Genomic DNA, 13,675 nt, shown 5'->3' with positions numbered 1-13,675 from the left:
AATACCACTTTTGTGCAAGGCCTTAGAGATTATGGAGTCATGAACTTCATTTACCGTTGCAACCACTTTTGCAGCTCATTCAAAGTGACTGTTGATGTCACAGTAGTCTCTCTGACAAGTGCCATTCTTCAACACCTGAGCCTGACCTAGGCAGTGTAGCTGTGGTTTTGCATTTTTTGGCACTTTTTCACAATAGACAACATTGAGCTCCACAGTATGTTTGGTGCCTTTAAGATGTTCTTGTACCCTTCTGCCGATTTGTTATTCTCTATTATCATTTCCCTGACTTGCCTTGAATGCCCTTTTGTCTTCACTTTGGTTTGGTCTGTTGGAAATCTACCAAACTGTTGGGTATTCTTAGGAATTCATTGAAAACAGGTGATCCTTCAATTTTCTATATTAACAAATTGGGTGAGTTAGTATTGCACCAGAGGAAAGTTAGTATAGTAAATATAAAGGGGATGAATACTTTTTCAGTCTCTCAATTTTGGTTTTAAATTTTTAGTAAATATTCTCTTCCTCCACCACTAGTGCATCGTGACTGAAGTGTGTACCATTTACAAAAATGCACTGTTTTCGTCAGCAATACCCAAGCATGACTCCTACAACCAGGAGGGACACTTGCCATCTGCAGATTCCTTTCTTGTTGTGTGATGTCCAATTTTGGAGTTATGCCCGCAGACATAATTATCCAATCCCTATGTACTTATTTACTTAATTTTTTCATTTTTTTATCCCTTTCCCAAATCTTTCCCTTTACTTGTGTTAATTCTCTATTTTCCAAAAGAAAACAAAAAAAAAAGACATTTAGACTAGGGGTGCTTACGTTAGCAATATTACTGTGTTGATGAGAAGAGCAGTATAAATCATTAGGAGAGTCATCTAAAGTCTGCTCGCATTGGGGTTATATATTCAATCCATTTATTCCAGATTTGGTAAAATTTTTCTTTTTGAATTCTCAGGGAGTAAGTCAACTTTTCCATTTTAAATATTTCCAAGATAATTTCGTGCCAATCCTCTAATGTAGGTGGTATTGGATTTAGCCACTTTCTAGTGATTGATTTCTTACTTGCCGCTAAGAGGGCCTGCAGCAACTTTATATCTTCCTTCTGTTCAAGAAACAATACATGCCCCAAATAGAGCGCCTCAAAGTTCAGAGGAATCTGGGACCTAAGTACCTTAACTAATGTTCTATGAATACCTTCCCAATATAGACTTAATTTAGGGCAATCCCAGAAAATATGAAAATGATTTGCCTCCTTGGAACCGCACCTTCTCCAACACATCACATTTATATCTTTATATTTTTCCTGATATGGGGTTTTGAAGTACCTTATAATGTTTTTCCAACAATGTTCTCTCCAAGTCAAAGAATTAGTCGAGGACCATTGAAAGCTGCAAGTTTTCCCCCAAGCCTCCTCTGAAAGTACCAACCCCACTTCTTTCTCCCACTTCTCTTTAATATACAGTGTATTTACATTTTTAGCATGGGAGAGTGCATTATATAATCGAGAAACTGATCTACTAGGTATTGAACTGCAAGCCGAATTCAGAATCTTGAAAAATTCTAATTCTACTGTTGATAGGTCTGTATATCTACAACTCTGGTTAACATAGTTTCGTGCTTGAAGGTACCTAAAAAAGTCATTGTGTTCTAGGCCATGTTTGTCCTGCAGGATTTGGAAACTTTGTAATACTCTTTTATCTATAAATGAGAGGTAGGTAGTAAGACCTTTCTTTATCTATAGCTCAAATCTTTTATCTCCTCTGTTGGGAAGGAATTCGGTATCATATGCACACCATCTAAAGAGTTTTAACATGTTATTAATTCCACATGAATTAACCACCTTCTGCCATACTTTTAATGTAAGATTTATCCAATTGTTTTTAGATTTTTCCAACTGGGCCATCAATCCTTTGTCAGCTATTGAGGCCTGTAGAGGAAAACTGTCAACTAATCCAAATTCTATTTCCTTCCATCTAGCCTTATATTCCCTATTACACCAATATAACAGAGGGATTATCTGTGAGGCATAAAAATAATTTCTCAGGCAAGAAAGAACCATACCTCCTCCTTCCTTCCCTAACTGTAAGGTGTTATATCGAATTCTAGGTTTCTTTCCTTGCCAAGTGAAGCGGGAAATCCATTTGTCCCATTCCCTGAATTGATTATCATCCACCTCCACCGGTGAAGTACGGAAAAGATACAATAACCGAGGAAGAATATTCATTTTTATAGTATTTATCCTTGAATTTAAACTTAAAAAGGGGATAAGATTCCATCTATGCATACCTGCTTTTATTTCTGAGATTAATGGCCCATAATTTACCTGTGACAGTGTTGAAAGATCCTTCGGCAGGGTTATTCCTAAATATTTTAGTGATTTAGCTTCCCACTTAAGATCGTATGTATCCTGCAATTTTTTGGATGGTGTATAGGGACATAACCTGCATTTTCTTTACATTTATTTTATAACCTGATATTTTCCCAAAGTCATCCAACAGTGTAAACAATCCTATAAATGATTTTTCTGGTTCACTCAGATAGACCAAAACATCATCTACGAATAATGCCACTTTCTGTTCAATCCCTGCCACCTTGATACCTTTTACGATTTCGCTCTGTCTTATTAGTTGGGCAAGCGGTTCAATACATAGCGCAAAAAGGAGAGGAGAAATTGGGCATCCCTGTCTAATGCCTCTCCCTAAAATGAAGGAGTCAGAGAGGTCCCCATTTATCTTAATTCGGGCTGTCATATAGAGTCTGAATTACTTTAATAAACTTTTCTTGAAAGCCGAATCTTCCTAACACTCTGTATAGGAATGCCCAACTAACCGAATCAAAAGCTTTCTCAGCGTCCAATCCTACTACCATTGTCTCTGTCTCGTTCTTATTAACCTGTTCTAATATGTGCAGAGTTCTCCTTATGTTGTCCTGTGGTTGTCTTTGTTGAATAAATCCAGTCTGGTCTAAGTGGATTAGGCCAGGTAAAAGCTTTTCCAATCTGCGCGCTAATATAGATGTAAATAGTTTGTAATCTAAATTAAGAACGCTAATTGGCAGATAATTGCCACATTCTAGTTTATCTTTACCCTCTTTAGGAATAACTGAAATAATCGCTTCTCTCCAGGAAGGTGGAGTTTCTCCTCTCTGCAAGATCCAATTAAAGGTGTTAAGTAGTAATGGGGCTAACTGTGTCTTCAGGGACTTATACCACTCTGAGGTAAACCCATCAGAACCCGGGAACTTTCCAGCCTTTAACCTAGGGATGGCCACGTTCAGTTCTTTGACAGTTACTGGTTCTAATAAACTTTCATTTTGTAAATCTGTAAGTTTAGGTAGATCTAAAAAAATTCAATACACTGTCTATATAGGGCTCTTTGGGGGCCCAGGGTTGGGAGTACAGCTCTTGATAATATGTTTCAAAACTCTCTTGAATTTTCCCTATTGTACTCTCCACAAGCTTTGTCTTTGGATTCTTTATTTTATGAATTGTATTGTCTGCTTGTTGTTTTCGTAATTTATATGCTAATAATCTAGCTGATTTACCTCCTACTTCATAATTCTTTTGTCTCAGGTAAAGAAAATTTCTTTGAGTTTCCAACGTATAAATATCGTCAATTTCACTTTGCAATTTCCTAATTTCCTGTTTACGATTTGAATTACTTTTGTTGCTATCTACAACTTGAAGTTGTTTTAATTTTCCTTGAAGGTCTGCTAAGTTTTGTGCATTGATTTTTTTCATGTGAGTGGTAATGGAAATAATTTTCCCTCTCAGTACAGCTTTCAATGTATCCCATAAGATCACTGATGTTTCTCCCGTGTCATTAAGGTCTAGATATTCTTTGATTTCTCCCCTTAATCTCTCCATTACTTTCGGGTTATTGAGTATATGTGAGTTTAGCCTCCATAGTGTTTTCCTCATTTTCCTTTCCAGGATTAGAGACATAGAGACTGGGCTATGATCCGACAGATCAATTGTTGCAATATTACAGTTTTTTATCCTGAGTCTATCTGTATTAAAGATAAAGAAATAGTCTATCCTTGAATAGGCTGAATGAGGGAAAGAGTAATGTGTATAATCTTTACTAGTAGGGTGTAATTCCCTCCAGACATCTATAATTCACAACTCTTCCATCAATGAATTCATTTTCCGAGTCAGAGGTTTATTCTGAGTAACTATTCTTGAAGAATCTAATATAGGATTTAATCTAATATTAAAATCCCCTCCACAAATTACTACCCCTTGAGAACTGACCATTTGGTCAAAAATGTGTCTATAAAATGACCATTCACAACCTGGAGGAACATAAACATTCAGCAATGTTATTTCTGTACCTTCTATTCTTCCTGTGATTCTTACAAACCATCCTTCTTTGTCTTTAATCTCTGAAATATGTTCATAATTAAGAGTACTTGATATTAAAGTAGCTACCCCTCTTTTGTGACTCAATTTATATGATGAATAAAATACATGCTTAAAGCCCATTCTTTTTAATTTTCCATGTTCAGATTGGCTCATATATGTTTCCTGGAGGAAAGCTATTTGTGCCCTCTCTTTTTTCAATTTAGACATAATCTTATTTCTTTTAATTGGATTCAAAACCCCATTAACATTATAGGAGATTATTTTTACCAATTCAGTTTGCATTTTTCTCTGTAGGAAAAAAAAACATTCTCCTTTTCTAACCAAACAGTAAGCAATCCCTTCTCAACAGTAAACCAAGACATATAACCACACCCTAGACATTTTTGAACGTGTAACATTTGAAAATTTTTCCCGACTTCCCACAGTGAGGTCCGAGCACCGACCCGCCTCAGTTCAGAGGGATAACCTCTAACTTCACCCTGTGTTAGAGGGCCCTCAGCAGTTTGAATAATCATAGAGAATTTTCTCCTATTTATGTCTCGACCATATTGCTATCATTCAAGTTATTCCGCCTAGTTTATTTTCAGTTACCAGTTTTCATTTTACCTTTAAGTCCGATTTACTCTTTTCAGTCATTTCTCTTAATTAATCTGTATTCTCTGTACATTCGCGTCTGAATATTTGCAGCTTTTCCTTGTAGTTTGACACTCTGGTTCGAGTGGAGCGTCCTCGCCCCACTAACTGCCACGACTTCTGCCGAATCCTCTCCAGTAGCGACTCCGGTTGGGTGATAACTTTAATAGGTAGTCCCCGGTCTGCCAGGTCTGACGTTGCCTCCTCCACCGTAGCGTAAGTTTTTGTCCCTTCGTCATAAAAGACTCTCAGCCGAGCTGGATACAGGGTCTGGAATCTGATGTTGTTTTCCTTCAGGACTCTCCGTGTTTCCGTATATTCCTTCCGCCTGTCAAGGATCCCCGGTGCGTAATCGTGGTCTAAACTGATTTTACAATTGTTCCACATGAAACCTTTATTTTGCCATGCCCTTTTAAGCACCTCTTCCTTCGTTCTGTAACTGAGAAATCTGACCAGAATCGATCTGGGCTGGGTGCCTGCCGGAGGCTGTGGTGCCAACGCGCGGTGAACCCTTTCTATCTGTAGGTCTTTTGCGGCCGGTATATCAAGGTTCTCTCTAAGCAGCTTCTCTATGAAGGGAATCATCAATCCAGGTTTACCTTCGGTTCCTTCGGGAACTCCGTAGATCCTCACATTTTCCCTTCTTGAGCGGCCTTCTTGATCTATTAGTTTCCACTGGAGCTGGTCTTGCAGCTTCAGCATTTCTGCTATCACTTCCTCGGCGTTTTGTAGCTTCTCTTCAATTCCAACAATCCTCGCTTCGGCTTCATCTATCCGCGAGTTAGTTTTTACTATTTCTCCTTTAATATCTTCCAGCTCTTTGCTGTTATCTTGTCGGAACTCGCGAATCTCTCCGAGAATCAAAGACAGAGTCACCGATTCCCCCTCTTTATCTCCGTCCTGGCTTGCCGTGGGGGAGCTAGGCCCGTCGCCTTGCTGCGTCTCTTTATGTTTATCAGCCTTCGGAGCGGACTTTTTAATCTTGTTCTTAGACATCATCCTTGCCCCTTTTATTAATATAGTTATGCAATATTAAGTATTTGTCTAAATTTGATTTTGGGGCAGTTTACCTTCTTTTTTGTCGAGAGACCTTTTCCTTACGCCGCCATTCCCTTGATGACCCGGAAGTCCTCGTAAACTTAATTTTCTAAAGCTGTATATTTCTTTCTATCATCAGCGAAGCAAATTATTTCAAACAAAAAAACTAATTAATATTCATGTTAATTAGCTACTGTAAATTAATTCAAATTGATAGGTGGATGGTAGAATAAGGAGAAAATTGGGAATGTAGAGGATTAGGTTACAGTAAAAATTAGTGAGGAATGGGATTGCTCTGGCAGCTGGCATTATTTTGATGGACTGAAGTGCCTCCTGTATTTTAAGGAAGTTGAGAAAGTTGTTCACATTCCAGGCCATTTGGAAATGTTCATCTTAAATTGATTTAAAACCCATCTTCAGTTTATTTTTTATTTTCTCTACGTTGAACATAGACAAGTTCATCTGGTACTGAGATGGTATACAGATCATTTAAGTTATAAATGTAAATAATATATGTAATAGGAGATTAATATGTGACATTTGAAAATGCAATGTCTTATCAATTACATAATGGTACAGGTGCGCATTCCTTTATCTGAAATTCTGAAATCCAAAAAAGCTCCGAAAACCGAAATTTTTTTTTGCCAACAGCTGACGTCACTCAGGTGTGACGTGGCAGCACTAGCAGAGGCCGCCAGACGTCAGTTGTGGCTCAGCGCTCGTACTGATTACACATGCATTTGCTGTTCGCTGATATTTTGTGTTCACTGTTGACTTTGTGTTTAATATCTCACTGTGAAAATGTCAAACAGAGGTGCAGATACCTCTGTGGGTAACAATCAGAAAAAAAGAGAAGGAATCTTCTCTATCAGTAACGCAGATAGTGGAGTTATTGCAGAAGCTTAACCATGGTATGTCTGTGCGGCGTCTTACTGAAGAAAATAGTGTCGGAACTACCACTGTATGTGACTTAAATAAACAGAAAGACAAGTTACTGAAGTTTTATAGTGACAGTGACGTTCTGCATTTATTCCAATAAGTCATTTACCATGTGTTTGATTCGGTTCATTTGAAGCTGTATATGTTTTATTGAATGTTTTGGTTGGAAATAATATTTCTTCTTGTCATTATTCCCTAAATACAGTATAACAATTATTTACATAGCATTTACATTGTATTAGGTATTATAAGTAATCTAGAGACGATTTAAAGTATACGGGAGGATGTGCATAGGTTTGGTGTACTGCTGGGTCTTAAAGTCCACTGCACTGAGACAGGTTAAATAAGGGACTTGAGCATACGTGTTTTTTGGTATCGGGGGGGGGGTGCGCGTGGGTCTGAAATCCGAAAAATTCTGAGTTCTGAAATGCAACTGGCCCCAAGGATTTCGGATAAGGGATTGTGGACCTGTATCAGTGTATCTAAGCTGCAATATTGCTTGGTGCTGAATGTGGCATTTAACCAATGGTTTGGTGCTTTCATACTATGCAATAAAGCCCTGAAAAAATAATGTCTCTTTTTCTTTTGTTCCTTCTAATTTGATCATTTCAAAATTGTCCACTTCCACCAGCATGTTCGTGGAAAAGAAATTTCTTCTAGTTGTTTGTTCAGCAGAGCAAAATAATCTGTTACTAATTGTCCAAGTCTTATCTCAAAGAATGAAAGCGAACAGCAAAGTAAAGTTGGAGCTGTGTAGACAAGAGAATTGAGTTCTGAAATTTATTGGCAGGAGCTGATTAGAATATCAGTCTCTTTTTCCTAAGGTTGCCCAACCAAATTAAGATACTATGTGTGTACTAAAAAGGTTGTGGCACTACCTTGAACATTGTTTAAATATTTTTAAACACACTTTACCTTTCATCTCAGTGCCTCACCTCCTAAGCATCTGTTGCATCCTGTAAGTAAACCTATTAAACTCAACGTTTTCATTCTCCTCAATTCCTTCTGAGTCTCTTTCTCTGAACTTTCCTCACTGAGCAGATGAGAATCTATATTAATTGCTTCCTTCAGTACTATTTTCTTCAGGTCACAGATTCAGACACTAGGAGCTTTTTCTTTCCACATCTAGCAGTATAAGTTAGACTCTTGATTCATTTGTGGAGCCTCACTCAGTCAGAGTACTTGTGCCTCTCAGCTATCCACATGCACTAAAAGTTGTCACAGAGTCCTAGACCACTGAAGGAGAAAAGCCAGCCCACACACTGGATGGGAAATTCAGCTACTGGTGTCCATCTTCACTGCTGAACAAGCAAATACTGAAGACCTTTGACAATATACTCACCTTCAAACCTGAAATGATAGGAACCAGTATCTATTTATTAGACCATTAGACCATAAGCAGAACTGGGCCATTTGGCCCATCGAGTCCGCTCTGTCATTTCATCATGGGTGATCCATTTCCCTCTCAACTCCGTTCTCCTGCCTTCTCCCCCTAACCTTTCATGCCTTGACTAATCAGGAACTTATCAACCTCTGCCTTAAATATACCCAGTGACCTGTGGCAATGAATCCCAGAGATTCACCACCCCCTGACTATAAAGAAATTCCTCCTTGTCTTTGTTCTAAATAACATCCCTCCATTCTGAGGCTGTGCCCATTGGTCGGAGACTCCCCCACCAAAGGAAATATCTTCTTCACAACCACTCTATCTAGGCCTTTCAACATTTGATAGGTTTCAGTGAGATTCCCCCTCCTGTTTCCAAATTCTGGTGAGTATAGACAGAGCCTTCATTCATTGCTCGTATGATAACCCTTTCATTCCTGAACGTCCTGTAAACCCTCCAATGTCAGCACATCCTTCCTTAAATAAGGAGCCCAAAACTGGTCACTATACTCCAAGTGAGGCCTTACCAGAGCCTTATACAGTCTCAGCATTACATCCATGCTTTTATGTTCTCGTCCTCTTAAAATCATTGCATTTGCCTTCCTCGTCAACGAATCAACCTGCAAATTAACCTTTGGGGAATCCTGCACAAGGACTCCGGAATCTCTCTGCACCTTGGATTTTTGAGTTTTCTCCCAGTTTAGAAAATAGTTTAAGCTTTTATTCCTTCTATGAAACTGTATGACTGTACGTTTCCCGGCACTCTATTCCATCTGCCACCACTTTGCCCATTCTCATGATCTAAGTAATTTCTTCTGCAACCTCTCTGTTCCTCAACGCTAAATTGTCCCTCTACCTACCTTCATATCGTCTGCTAACTTGGCCACAAAGCCAACGATATCGTCAGCCAAATCGTTAAATGCAACAAAAAAAAAATTAGTTCCAACACAGACCCCTGTGGAACACCACTGGTTACTGGCAGGCAATCAGAAAAGGAAACCTTTATGCCCATTCTTTGACTCCTGCCAACCAGTCAATGCAAGTATATTTCCTGTAATACACTGGGCTCTTGTTTAGCAGCCTCGTGTACAGCACTTTGTCAAAGTTATTCTGAAAACCCAAGCACACAACATCCACCAATTTTCCTTTGTCTATCCTGTTTGTTGGAGCCTATGATTTGCAGTTTGGAGATTGTTTGGGTGTTTCAACACTCTGCAGTCTCCGAGAAGAATTTGAGGGGCAGAGGCAGCATCCGAGAACCGCATGGTGAGAAGGCTGCAGGGTGCAAGCCGATGTTTGACTCCATTTCGCTGATCAGAGCTTCCATTGTTTGCCAATTAAAGCAATGAGGGAGGTTGAAACATTGAGACAAATGTGGAAGGTACGCACCAGCTGCCTACCTTCTGATCACTGGTAGAATCACTCTGTCTTTTGATTGCTGTTGGGATTGCTCTGCTGCGGAGAGGGGAAGACTGCTTTTTGATCACTGATGGAATCGCTCTGCTATTGAAAAGGAAAGTATTGTCACTGGTCCTGGAGAATGTTATCCAGGTTTTCTGCATTTTGGATATGGATTTAGATTATAGATTTTTATCAGTGTAAGGGGATTCTTCTTTTATGTTACTGCTAAGGTGAATAAAATGGCTTCTTTGTTGTGTTAAAATAAAATGGCTTCTCTATGATGTTAACTGCTGAGACAGTGGTTCTCTCTCTAGCAGCTTGTTTTGGGTTATAATTACTGATAACGGGAATTGTATTCATTTGCTAACCAATTGGGTTAGATTTTATTCTTTCCGTGTCTGTAAGCTCTTGTTTTCGCGGGCTTTGGGGAGAAAGTGGATGGGGACAGAGAGAGGAGACGCGATGCTGTAAACTGGGTGACGGAACGGACCCCGAGCGGGAGTCCGAGGCCCAGGGTTTTTCGGGAGGAGAACCGAAGAGGAAGGATGTGCTGGATGCGCTCTGGTCGAACACCGTGGTTGGTCCCAGGCGGCGGGTCGAGAAGGTCGGAGGGGATTGAATGGTGGAAAGAAGATTCTGTTAATTGAGCACCAGTGGTTGTGCACGAAGTGGTTGAACTTTGATAAGTTTGGTGCCTTTTACTTTCCTTTTATATTTTGTCTCTATTAATTACATAGTTTCAGTAAGATCTATAAAGTGTAATCATTGAATCGCATATGGTGTACTGGTCTGTTATTTGGTGTGGTGGGGTACATCACACGGCATCTACACAAACTTGATTACAGAGTTTGGAGGGGCCGAAGGCTGCTCCCCCTAGACGGAAGCGAGCTGAGCGAGCCTGAGGCTTACCAGGGGGCTTCATCAGTCTTGAGAGTTTCTCGTATTCTGTAGCTTTTGCCCAATCTGCCTCTTTTTTTTCATGTGGGGGCGGGGGTTCAAAGTGCCTGTTTTGATTTTGTTCATTTTTGTGTGGGGAGGAGGGATTTGGATGTTGATGATCGTACTGCTTTCCATTTCTTCCTTGGCTTCATGGTAATCTGGAGAAGACTTTCAGATTTGTATACTTTGTTAATTAATGAACCTTTTTTTATCTCTTCAAAGAATTCCAATAGATTTGTCAGGCAAGATTTTCCCTTAAGGAAACCATGCTGACTTTGGCCTATTTTGTCATGTGCCTCCAAGTACCCTGAAATCACATCCTTAACTATCAATCCCTATATCTTCCCAACTACTGAGGTCAGGTTTACTGGCCTATAATTTCCTTTTTTCTCTGCTTCCCTCCCTTCTTGAAGAGTGGAGTAACATTTGCAAATTTCCAGTCCTCCAGAACCATGCCAGAATCTCATGATTCTTGAAATATCATTACTAATGCCTCCACAGTCTCTTCAGCTACCACTTTTAGAACCCTGAGTTATAGTCCATCAGGTCCAGGTGACATATTTACCCTTCAGACCTGTCGGTTTCCCTAATAATAGTAACTGCACTCACTTCTGTCCCTTGATACTGTCGAGCTTTCAGCATAATACTAGTGTCTTCCACAGTGAAGACTGGTGCAAATTATTTATTCAGTTTGTCCGCTATTTCATTGTATCCCTGTACTACCTCTCCAGCATCATTTCCAGTGGTCCCAATATCTACTCTCAGCTTTTGTTTAACACATTATATATCTGAAAAAACTTTTGGTATCATTTTTCAAATTATTGACTATCTTACCTTAGTATTTCCTCTGCCCCCCACCCTTGTGTTTTTTTTTAGTTGCATTTTGTTGGCAAACACAGCCTTTATGCACCAGGTCTTGTAGGCCTCTAAGCCATTTTGTTACCGTACATACCCATCTCCTCTTTTATGAATGTGCTGATTGTTCTTTTCCAGTTCTGTGATCAGCTTTCTTCTATATTCCAGTGCTCTGAAATATGGAAAGAAGCCTTTCAGTCTCCACTCCAGAATTAAGGTCAAAGGTCACTCAATATTGATCTTTGGGTTGTAGTACTCGGACATGATTCCATACATGCACACTTGGAAGCCATTGCCTCATTCACTGGAGTGTGCAAGAGAATGGCTATTATGCTAAATATCCACATAAGAAAGGTCTTCCACCTAACTTATCCCATTGATCAATGATGTTTCCAACCATAAAAATTTTCAGCGAAACCCTGGAAAATATGCACCATTTCCCATTATCTCAGGAGCCATCTCTCAGTGTTACCTCCAAAGCCACTTGAGGGCAAGAATGTTCAAGGGTTAAGATTTCAAACTCAGAAAGCTCATAATCCACTGGGCAGCAGTTACTCCCCAGCTTCTGATTAGCTTTGGAGAAATGGACTCCTACATTCAAAACACCAGAGAATTGCTACAGATTCTGCAGAATTCTCCAAATTGATTGGCAGAATAACTGAACCAACATCAGGATTCTCTCTAAAGCTAACCCTACCAGCAAAAACAGTCTAGTTGCTTTCAGCTGCACATTGCTCATTTTACTGGATTTTACTGCAAGCTCTATCATAGGGAGGAGGGCAGAGGAAATGATTTAAGGCTATTTTCAAGGTCTCCTTGAAGAAAAAAAATACCATTCTCACCAACTTAGAGATGTACAGTATAGAAATGGGTCCTTTGTGCCAGCACATCTATGCCAACATTTTGGCCAACTACATGAATCACATGTCCCTATATTAGGACCATCTTCTAGCCTTTTCTGTTTTAGTGCCTGTCTTAAGACCTCTTAAACAAATAACATCACCTCCTTATTAACATCATAATGTTTTAAATAAATGCTCCCCTCAAATCCTTTTAGAACAACTTCCTCTTACCTTAAACCTTTGCCGTCTTGTTTTCAATATCCTCTTTCTGGGAAGCAGATTGTGACTAGCCACCCTACCTATGCCTCTTAGAATCTTTAGACTCATAGAATTATATATCATGGAAATATGCCTTTCAACCCAAGTGGTCCGTGCCAACCAATGTGCCCCATCCAAGCGAATGTTTGCCCTGTAATCTTCTAAATCTTTCCAATCTATATGCTTGCCCAACTGAAATTTTTGTAAGTTACTGTGCCTGCCTTGGCCATCTGTCAGTTCATTCCACATAGATTTCACCCTTTGTGTAAGAAAAAAGTTGCCCATTGTTACAAGTATCACCCCTTGTAATAATGATGAGAGAGGCACAGAGAATCTGTATTTACAGACAAGTAACCTTTATTGTCTCAACTAAAAGGCACGTGGGTTCACAAAGTAACTACCTGTGTGGAACCCACTAGAATCCCTGACCTTCCATGAACCATCAATGAAGAGAAAAGGTATTACCCGGGTACAGCGTCTACACTGGCCAGGCATTCTTCATGGCTCCGATCTCCATGTGTCTCTAGAGTCCTCCTTATCTTTGATGGTTGGTCTCTGATTGCTGGAGAGTTATCACCATTATGTATCTGGAACTCCTGACTCTTATAGTGTTTCTTATCAGTTGAGCCAATGGGATGGAGATGCACCGGTTCAAGGTCACTTGCCTTACCTGGGTCACCTTCTTACTGGTTCTAGTCCAGGTCTACAACCAGCGTTGATTTGTGGTTCTGCCTCCCAGCCTTGTATTTGTGTCTTCCAAACCAGTTAAACTAGCAACCCAGACACGAGGAATTCTGCAAATGCTGGAAATTCAAGCAACACACATCAAAGTTGCTGGTGACACTGAGTCTAACAAGATTACAGATTGCTCCTTCGGTAGGTCTGTACTTTACATAGTAGTTGCTCATCAGAGAATGGTCTCAGGTTTAGCATGTCATTACCCAAAGCTGCTTTTGTCCACACTCAGTTGCTCTGTTGGATTATCCCAGAGCAAGAATCAGTTAAGAGTCCACAAA

General features: G+C 39.7%; 1 protein-coding gene across 9 annotated transcripts in view; it reads left to right on the top strand.

Annotated features, from left to right (window-relative positions):
* Positions 1 to 13,675, top strand: part of LOC140197688 (multiple PDZ domain protein) — a 224,302-nt gene that overhangs the window by 147,301 nt on the left and 63,326 nt on the right. The gene's annotated exons all lie outside the window — the stretch shown is intronic.

This window comes from Mobula birostris, chromosome 5 (genome assembly GCF_030028105.1).
Source record: "Mobula birostris isolate sMobBir1 chromosome 5, sMobBir1.hap1, whole genome shotgun sequence".
Taxonomy (NCBI): Eukaryota; Metazoa; Chordata; class Chondrichthyes; order Myliobatiformes; family Myliobatidae; genus Mobula; species Mobula birostris.
Note: the sequence above shows the minus strand (reverse complement) of the source record. Positions and strands in the feature narration are given on the sequence as shown.